The sequence below is a fragment of the Neopelma chrysocephalum genome, unplaced genomic scaffold, assembly GCF_003984885.1.
Source record: "Neopelma chrysocephalum unplaced genomic scaffold, ASM398488v2 Primary Assembly neopelma1_59, whole genome shotgun sequence".
Taxonomy (NCBI): Eukaryota; Metazoa; Chordata; class Aves; order Passeriformes; family Pipridae; genus Neopelma; species Neopelma chrysocephalum.
In genome coordinates, this window is record NW_020897714.1 from 12,752,162 (window position 1) to 12,761,908 (window position 9,747).

A 9,747-nucleotide genomic window follows, 5' to 3' on the forward strand; every position below is an offset into this window, starting at 1 on the left:
CTGGGGGACTGGAGTCTAGGCTTCATGGACCAAAGCTGGCAGCCTGCAAAGTAGAAGCTCGAATGTTATGTTCTCCATACAAGTGAAATGGAGACTGTAAAAGTCCTCGTGCTAATGCAATCCATCATCCAAGAGGGATAAGGCAGTAAAAGTAGTGATGATCCTCTCCACTATACACACGGGAAAGCAGATGGCTGAGAGAGTGAAACGACTTAGAATAAGTCACCACAGGGAGTGCAGCCCCATTTCCCAAGCTGAATTAGCAGGTAAGTGGGTATCTCCAGGGGGAAGAGCATTTCCACAACAGGGGCACCTGCTCATTAGAAAGGAACCAGACCTTTATTTATTTTTCTTCCTCATTAGTTTCATGCTTTGAATTTTGGTCTCCTGGCAACTCAGTGCTTTCTTGTTTATACTCTTCTAATTTCAAGGGAACGTGTTTTGCTGACATTCATACAATATAACTGTTTCTCATGTCAAAACCATAGAAAAGTTTTGAAGTTGCTGTTTGGTGGGTATAAATGGGCTCCCTTCTCACTCCATGCAGGACTGTAATGCATTAACCAGGTGCGATTCCTGGTTTTGAAATCAAAAGGATAGGGTATTGCTTTTCCAGATTAAATATCTAAATAAAAGAGGTCACATCGAGGCTTCATAGCTCAGGCAAGATTATGAAGCATACATACACTAAGAGCTGGGATCCAAATGGGACTGAAAAAAATGTTGATGAGTCAAGTATCTGTTCATGTACTCCACCTACCTCACTATCTATAAATCAGCTGTAAGAGGAAATAACTTCTTCCAGAGGACTGTACTGTCATGCAGGTGATGTATGTTCCTTCACCAGACTGTAAGTTAGGTCTTACAGTAACTCAGACAGGCTGGTGCTTGTCAGAGAATGTAAATAGATCTATGGATTAAATAATCTCTGGCTCTGCATGGCTGGAAATGAAAGACAAGAGTTTTTCTCCAGGTTACTGTTAGTACAAGTAATGCCGCCACTGTAGTTTTCTTTCTCTGTCTGGGAATTTGAGCAACTGGCAAGGGTCTGTATACTGCAGGTGACGTCCTTGGCCTTTTTCTTAGTCACATAGCTGCAGAAGTCCCAGGGCACTGTCCTGGAACAAAGCGGTGGTGGCTTGAACTGACACCACTTTGGAGCAGAGGGGATTTTTGGCTTTGTTCCTGAGCCAGAGCTTGCTACCAAAATGTCGCTTGAGCTATCAGTTCCTTGTTGTCATGCGTACAGACTACTTCGATGTCTCCGTACACAGGTGGATGCATTCGCTGTGCCTGCGCGACTGTGATGAACAGCTGTCTATGGGACACCCTCCTGCTGTCCTCTAGTGGATGGATGTGGAAGAGCCCAGGCACGGTCCTATCTCTGGTGGGAACACTAAGTCTGGAGTAACAGCCCTGGAAACTGAAAGCGGTCAGTGCCACCACAGCAAGGCTCCGAGTGTCCAGGCAGTCACGGCAGCGAGGACCATAGGGACTTAGGTGACAGTGCAAGTGCACTCTTCAGTCCCCTCTCTATCGTTTGTGTAGACTGCTTATCTGAAGTAAGTGACTTCTGTTTTGTTAAAGCATTTGCACATTAAATGGGTGACATGAATCCACAGATTAGTTCGATTTCTCCCACCCTTGCCCTAAAATGCTGAGAAACTCCTTTGCGTGTGTCCCTCGTGTGTCCCTCTTCACTCATAGTCCCATACTGGCCACCATGTGTGGGGCAAGATGAGTTCCGTGGGGAGGAGCACCAGGACCGAAGTGGGCAGAGCAGCATTGAAGGCTGCGATGGAGGCTGCACGTTGCCCCGCCCACTTGTCCATTTCCACCCATGATTAGGGTTGCTGAGCCGTGCATAGCCCTGTAACATCCACATGCTTGCCTGCAGCCAGCTGAGGTGCCTTTGGGATCATTTTGGTGGCCAGCACTTTTACTATCCTGGTTTTCTGGAGCTTTCTGCAGCATGGGAGAGCTCACCTGTGGCTTCAGCAAAGCCTTGTCTGCAGCTGGCCCTGTGTTTGAGAAACTTCTCCAGTTTGCAGGAATCTGGAGATCACTGACAACCTTCATCCTACTTGAAAGACATATTTCCAAGAAGTCAGGCCTCCTCTAATGTGTGGGAAGAGTAGTATGTATGTGTGTGTACATGCATGAGCATGTTAGAAAACTTCCCAAACACACACACCACCAGCTGGGCATACTTCTGCCAGAGGAAGAATGGGTACCAGGTGGTGGACAAGCTGTTAACAAAGGCGTTGGCAGTGCTTGGGCATGGCGAGATGAATCAGTGACAGGACCGTATGGGACATAAATTAATCAGGCAGCCATTACTTCTCTCTTGTTCAGTATTTTTTAAGACTAGACTTTTCGGTAACTGAACTTGCAAAACCTTTGAAAAGCCTAAGAAAACTTCCAGTTAAAAAGGTTGCCATAAGAGGGCAGTCTGAGATAACCACATAAGTCAGTTATCTTACAAGGACCTGAGTTTTTCTTATTAAAAAAAAAAAAAAGGAAAGAAGATTCATAGGAATTAATGACTTGTTTCAAAATGAAGTCTTGTATTAAACTTTAGAAGGGATTTTTGTAATTTGGGACGTAGAATGAGTGTAAAAGAAGAGGAGCATTTATAAGAAACACAAATCCCTGTTTTCCTGGAAGAGACATAAAATATTGTCTGAGTGAGTCCTGAACTCAGAAGTCACAGGGATGAGATTTCCTCTTTGCACAGTTGTATTCTCCTACTAGGAACACAGGTTTTGAATTTTCCCTTCAGTGGAAAAATCTATGTGGTCTATGTGGGAAGTAGCTTGTGGCAGCACATGCTCATGGTGAAAGGGCAGAGTGACTGCAAGGCAGGGATGGGGCACTGTACCATCTTCACAGAAGCATTTATAAGGAGCTCTCATGTCTTGCTGTTGAGAAGGCTAGGTCCTGCCAAAAGGGGACTGGCAGCCATGACCCTCCTAGTTCCTGCTGAGTTTTTCCCAGTGCACATAATCTCTAATATTGAAAATGCTAGCGTGGTACAGGACTTTGAAAGGTTGCCTGCTGCTAGTCTGATTTCTGGGATTTGGAAGGCAAAATCTCATCCTCTTTAAGCCCCAGCTTATCTTTCTGTGGTGCTGGGCAAGGCAGTTGTGTCCTCTAAGCATAAACCACTGATGAATGGATGCAGAATACTTCCCACAGTGTTGTTTAATGGCTACCTCTTGCAGAGTGCCTTAAAATGCTGCTAGTGCTGCTCTTCCATGCCAGATATATAATGCACCCCCTGGCCACCCCCTGGCACAAAAGATAGAAGAAAAGAGAATTAGAGTTGCAGAGGCTGCTGCCTCTCAAAGTACTGCTGAGGGACTGGTGGGATAGTGACAGATAGGACAACCCCAAAGCTGACTGCAAGCTTCAGGTCCAGAGCTGGGAACGCTGGTGGGATGCCACCTCTTCTTCCCTCCTCTTCTTTGACATCATGGTGGCTCAAAGCAAGCCCCAAACCTTTTTGTGAAAACGCTCTTTTGCTGTGCTCTTTGTCATTTTACACTTTCATTAGCTCAGACAAATACATTTGCTTCATAGTGCAGCTCAGGGACAGGTGTTCAGTCAATAAAAAAAGAACTAAGGTAGAGCAAATGCTGCTTATGCCCTAGTATCACTCTGGAAGGCAAAACCAATCAATCTTGGCCTCTCCTGCAAGAAGAACCATGAAGAGAGACAAACACTAGAGGCGGCTGGTGACAGTGTGGTGCTGGATCACAGAAGCAGGCTACATTTAAACCACAACAGTGCTCAAGGGCAGGAGGCTGAATCCCTGGCCTCCAGACGTAGGAATTGTGCTCCGGTGTCCTTGGTAAAGCCTGCTGTCCCTCTTCTGCAGCAATTAGGTGAGGTGATGAATACTTGTGTTCTCAATCTCTCCAGTATAGGTCAGCTGCTGAGGCAGCAAAGCCTGGCTTCACACATCTGAAAATCAGAAGGGAGATCCATGTCAGGGCTGATTCTAGTTTAAGTTGCTGATTCACAGTTTGTGTTATTTTACCAATGTTTGGTGATGAGCCTGTGGGCTGCATCAGTCCGTCTTTGCTCTGGCATGAGGAGAGTGAAGCTCTGTGGTGTTCCCTGCACAGGATATGCACATTTGTGAGACACGCTGCTCCCTATGCTCACTGACCCTGCGCTCCTGTGTATTCAGCAGAGCCCTGCTGTCCCTCTCCTGCAGCTACAAGGTGACAAAACTTGTCTTCTGGTTGTATGCCCTTAGCTTGTTGTCTTGAGCTCAATCTCTTCAGCACAGGTCAGCCTAGGGCTAATTTTGTCTGAAATGAGGTACTGATTTGTATGGGAATGGGCAGGGTTATAGCGAGCTATAACTGGACTCTGCCATAGCTTTCGGATGCAAAATTAACTCTGATTTGATTTTAATAGTTCCAGTTAAAAGTTGTTTGCTATGCATTTTTCGAAGTTGTTTTTCAAGAGTGGAAACCAAAAACACATAAAATATTTGCTGGTCCCTCCTCAACTCCGCTTTGACTATCACATATAATGCAATAGCAAAAATTGTTAAAAATAAAATACCAGATACTCAGAAGTAACAGCTTGTGAGAGGAAGGAATTGGAAACTTCCCAAAATGTTCCAATCCCAATCTGAGAAAAAGTCCCTGCATGGATTTCAAGGGGTTTTTGAGGGGGTATGGAGATAAAAGGAATGGGATATTTGACACCCATGCTATCAGCATGGGTTTATTGTCTGTCCTGGCAAAAAAACCAAAAAACAAAAAAAACCCCAAAAACAAAGAAAGAAAGACGGAAAGAGCAATCCTTTTATTTTTTTATTTTGAGCTCAAATTCACAACATATAATACTTAATAAAATTGTTCCTGGGAAAATTTGAGGTCAATCAATGAATCAATACACACACCATGTTACTATAACTACTGTGTTAAATACAGGTAAGTGTTTAACTAGTAGTTAGAAATAGAGATGATCTTGCATTATGAGTAGGAGACAGATCTTTAATGAAAGTGATCATTTGCTATTTCTGTCTATATTTTACTTTAAAACTGAGGTAACAGGCAAATAGCTTCACATACCGAAGAGAGTTTGCAGTTTGCTATAAATGCACAGATAGGCTTCATAGGAGCAAAGTGGACTCCTCAGCTGTATACAGACAGATTCCTTAAATCAGTGCAGTCATGCTCACAGAAGTAAAAAATGGACCTGTCATCTCTGAGGAGCAGTTAGTCCACTGCTGTGCTCCCATGGGAAAGGGAAAGGCAATTTTCCCAACAGAAGGAGTTGCTCCGTAATGTGAGAGGTCATTGAAATGCAAGTAACAAACCAAAACAGATGAAATATGTGCAAAGTAAATAGATCAAAGACATTGAGATAATTAATTACCGGCGGTCTAGTTCTCAGAGAAAGACTGTTCATTCACAAAGAAGCCACTGTACCCGACACTTCCCAATATTGGTGTTTACAGCACACATTTACTGATGTTTGTTAATGAGTAAAGACAGAATTATTATGCCAGATAACTGTCTGCCCTAAAAGTTTATGTTCTGTTATGATAATGCCTTGGCCTACAAATAAAGTTCACTACATTCATAACATTTTAGTTCAAGAAAAAGTGCCAGGCCCATTTTTGTGTTTACTAATGTGGAAGTTTTGATCTCTATATGCTAATCATTTGTGAGTTTACACAGCCATTTCAAAAGAAAACTCAACAGCATTTTGAACTGAAACTCTCTTAATTCTTAGTGCCTGGATACTCATCTTTTTAATCCTATTAGCACAGCAGGAATATTTCTGCTGCAAGGACACCAAGTGTGGAAAGGATGAAGTCCTGCATTAGTGCCGGCTCTTTGGCTGCCCTCACACTAAGACAATCTCATCCCCTGAGGAATTACTGGTATGACATAAAAAAATAGACGGAATTTATTTTGTGCTGCATGCCCTGGTCCTGATGGGGACCTGAGCACCTTGAAGACACAGCAAAGCTTGTGGCCACAGGGCTGTTTCTGTGAGGAGGAGTGTGATATGAGTCAGGTGTGAACAGAAAATAGTAGTTGCTCTGAATCTGCAAACCCAAAGGTTTGCCAGGTGGGAGGATTTGCTGGGAGCAGGCAGTAAGCTAAAAGGCACCAGGATGAGTAATAAGGAGAGAAAGATGCTGATTGCTACCCAGGGGTGGCACTGGACACCTACCTTCTACAGAAAACATCAAGGGCTTGTTTTAGCCATTATGTTTCTCTCTTTGAAGAGTAGCATTTGAAGCATCCCAGGGAAGCTGCATGTTTCTCAGAGAATTTCCGAGAGATGCTGAAGATATTCATCTCACCCATTCTCAGCACCTTCTCCACTGTGCCCTTCAGCCCCAAATTTTGACTCCTAAACACCATAGGTGTCTGAGAGCACAGGGCTGGAGGCCCAGGCCCTGCAATTTCTTCCACTCCTTAAAGGAAAGCAAAACTCTTTCCTGAGGAGAGGGCTGGTATAGCACAAAGGAATCCAGGCAGCAGCGGGGAGGTCAGGATAAGTGAGAGGAAAGGTCCCTCATGTACATAGGTGTCAGCAATTAGCGACTTTCATGTCCCAGCTCTAGTTCTGCATCCCCTAGAAATTTCAGCTCCACTTAGGTGAGACCATGGTCTTGAGGAGCTGCCTGGAAGATGTATGGTGCCATAGACTCTGATTTCACCCACTGATATAGGATGTGTGAGCCCACCAAGGGACAGACCAGCTGACTCCACCAACCATGGCAGGAAGAGCAGTAGGGGACAACAAAGAATGAGGGGACAACAGCCATGCTCCACAAATGCCAGGGAGCAAGACTGGGAGAGAGTGCAGGAGGATTGATGGGGCTTGAGTAACAAGGGGGAGCAAAGGAGGACCTGCGGGAGGAGAATTGGGGAGATCTGAAGTGTAGGATAGCTCTGATGTGCTGCAGGAGATGGGAGGGCTCTGGGAATAGGGGGGATGCACAGTGCAGTGTCCCAGTTGGCTGTGGACAAGACTGGGATGATACCTTGGGGGGAATGGAGATGCATGTGAAAGGCAAAATTGATGAGCTTTGCGACATGTGGGATGTGGTGTTGGGGCAGAGTAGTCTTTGCTCTCCCTCTCCTTTCTTTTTTTTCTTTCCCAAAATATGGCAGCCATCACCTGAATGGATGCATGCATGAATGAATGGATGGATACATAATTGACAAGGGGTGACTGGTTCATCCTCTTCCAGGATTACTCCCCAGACAATTATATTCCAACTGACCATTTTCAAACCAGATGGGCTTTCAAGTCTGAACATTTGTCACAGATTCTCTCTCCCTTTTAACAACATTTCAGCAACTATAAAAAAAACTCTGGATAAAGCATTCTCTGCCTATTTATACAAGCATGGGGGGGTGCAGCACATCAGCTGTGTGCCTATGGGTTTTGTATCTGGCAAAGACCCCACCATTGTCAGTATGTAACCACACCTCCAGCTTTAACACTCCCAGAACAGTGTTCTCCCACCCAAGCAAAGGGATTTAAGGAGCAGCAAGTGATAGGGGACAGATGTGAAGGCTTAGTTTACTTGGTTTAGCATAGACCTTTAATTTTAGCCACTGCCAATATAATAAGGCTTTTTCTTTATTTATCTGTGCAGCCGTGGGGCAGAAAGGGCAGACGAGCTCAAAAGACTTATTCATGCAAGCAGGGCTGCAGTACTAAGTCTGCTATTTACACACCGCAAATGTGTTTCATTCACATTAATGCAATGTGAAGGAAAATGAATGCAAATTCTGTGTCTCCATCTCCATGATGGTACAGAGGCTAACAGTGCAACCAGAGGCCAGTAATCTTGGTATTTTCCCTTCCACAAAATGGAAAAATCACCTACACACATGGGCTGAAAGGGTTTTCTAAGCCATCCCAAAATGGAACAAAATTTGCGTGTGTCCTGTGCCTCAGGGACTGCTAGAAAAATTCTCTGTCATCTTCTTGCCTGTTCTATTTTAAGCAGAAAAATTTCCCAGCTAAGGGAAAATATTTTGAATCATTATTAGCATTTTTTCAAGAATTCCTGCTTCCAGTCTCTTATTTTGCAAGGCAAATTGGTTTTGCTTTAGGCACAGTTTATGCAGAATATTTTCAGGTGTTACAGGCAGACTTTTGGGCTGTAGTTTGGTGAAATCTTGGTAAAAGCCCAGGAAGACAAGAAAACATAAATCATCTTTACAAGTTGTGTCACTGAAGTGGTTTTGCTGTATTCATGCACTTTCTCCTGTTGATACCTGTAAGCCAGAAACAAACTGGGTTTTTAAGACAATAAGAATTGAAAAATCAAGGCTAAAATAGCTGTTTTGCCTCCAGAAGCCTGTGGCAGAGCTGGTGGAGGAGAGGAGTGCTGTGTGACAGCGTGCCCCTATTCTTGGGGGTGCTCCAGTGGCTGGAAGAGATGGGGAAGCCCTGCCCAAGGGTCATGGCTAGCTGTCACCAGCCCACCCCAGCACCTGGGGACATTCAGCAAATGCTGATGAAGCTGTGACAGCCTCCCAGGTGCTCTTGCAGGTGCATTTGGTGCTCCACACAGCCAGTGCTGGTCCATGCAGAGGCCCAGAGCAAGGCACCCCGGCCATGCTCGGCCACTGTCGCTATGGTCCCTTGAGCCAGGGCTCTGCACAGCACTTTGCTTTGCGTGCCACCAGAGGAGGACAAATCAGTAAAGCACTGTTGCCCTTCCTGCTTCTGTACCCTGACCAACACCAGCACCCCTTTCCCTCCAGCTCCCTCACAGCCCAAAGTACCCTATTAACAGCCTGCCAGTCCTAGTGGATGAGGGTTCCTGAAATAACACTTTTTCCCACCCCTCCCTGCCTGGAACAGTGTTATTTGCCAGCTCTACTCAACAGAAGGACTAACCCGCACCATGGGAAGACCTATTTAAAGAGATACTTTTTTAGCTATTTCTTTTCATAGCCGAAGTGCCTGGAAAAAGGCCAAGAGTGATTCTCAGGCATCTCTGAGCTGTTGGGTAATTCAGCTATAGCAGAAGCACTGGGGTAAGGGGGTCAGGGTGGCAGAGGACCAGTTTTATCTGGCTCACAGATTTACAGTCACTCTTTCCAGGAACACATTCAGAACTACTCTGGTTCAAAAGGTGCCTTTTTTTGCTCAGCCATCCTTGTTTCCCAGCTCATTTTCTGATTTCTGTTCTGGCTTGAACATTTCAAAAAAGGATGCATGCTGGGAAGTCACTGCTGGAAAGCTGCAGCCTTCCTTCTTGTCTCCTAAGGATTACCAAGGCTACAGAGATCAGAACACATGTTTTTCCTTTTTTAAAATGCACTAAACATTTTGAATGTATGCTAAAAATGTTAATACATTATTGAAGGGCCTGGAATTTTTCCTTCGGGTGTGATTTCTTTAGGCCATTTGTGCTTCACACATGATTGCAGGTAAGGGCTTGCTAAACTGGCAGAAACATGCACTTAATGAAAAGTTATTCACCATCCTATTATAGTCAATAAGAGAGTTCAACAGTCATTCAGATTTAACATACCCTACTTTTTCCTCAAAAGCTTTGCCCTGGAGTCAGAGTTGCAGCGAGGCTGAGGCATTAGAGGTTCATCTGTTCTCTGAGAAAGGCCCTAAATGGGTGCAAACCTTCACCTGTCTGGCCTCTGTGGACACCTGGTAAAGCAGCCAGGAGATGTGCAGTGAGTGGGAGGTGATGGCAGCAGTGGAAAGAAGCCCAAGAAGGAG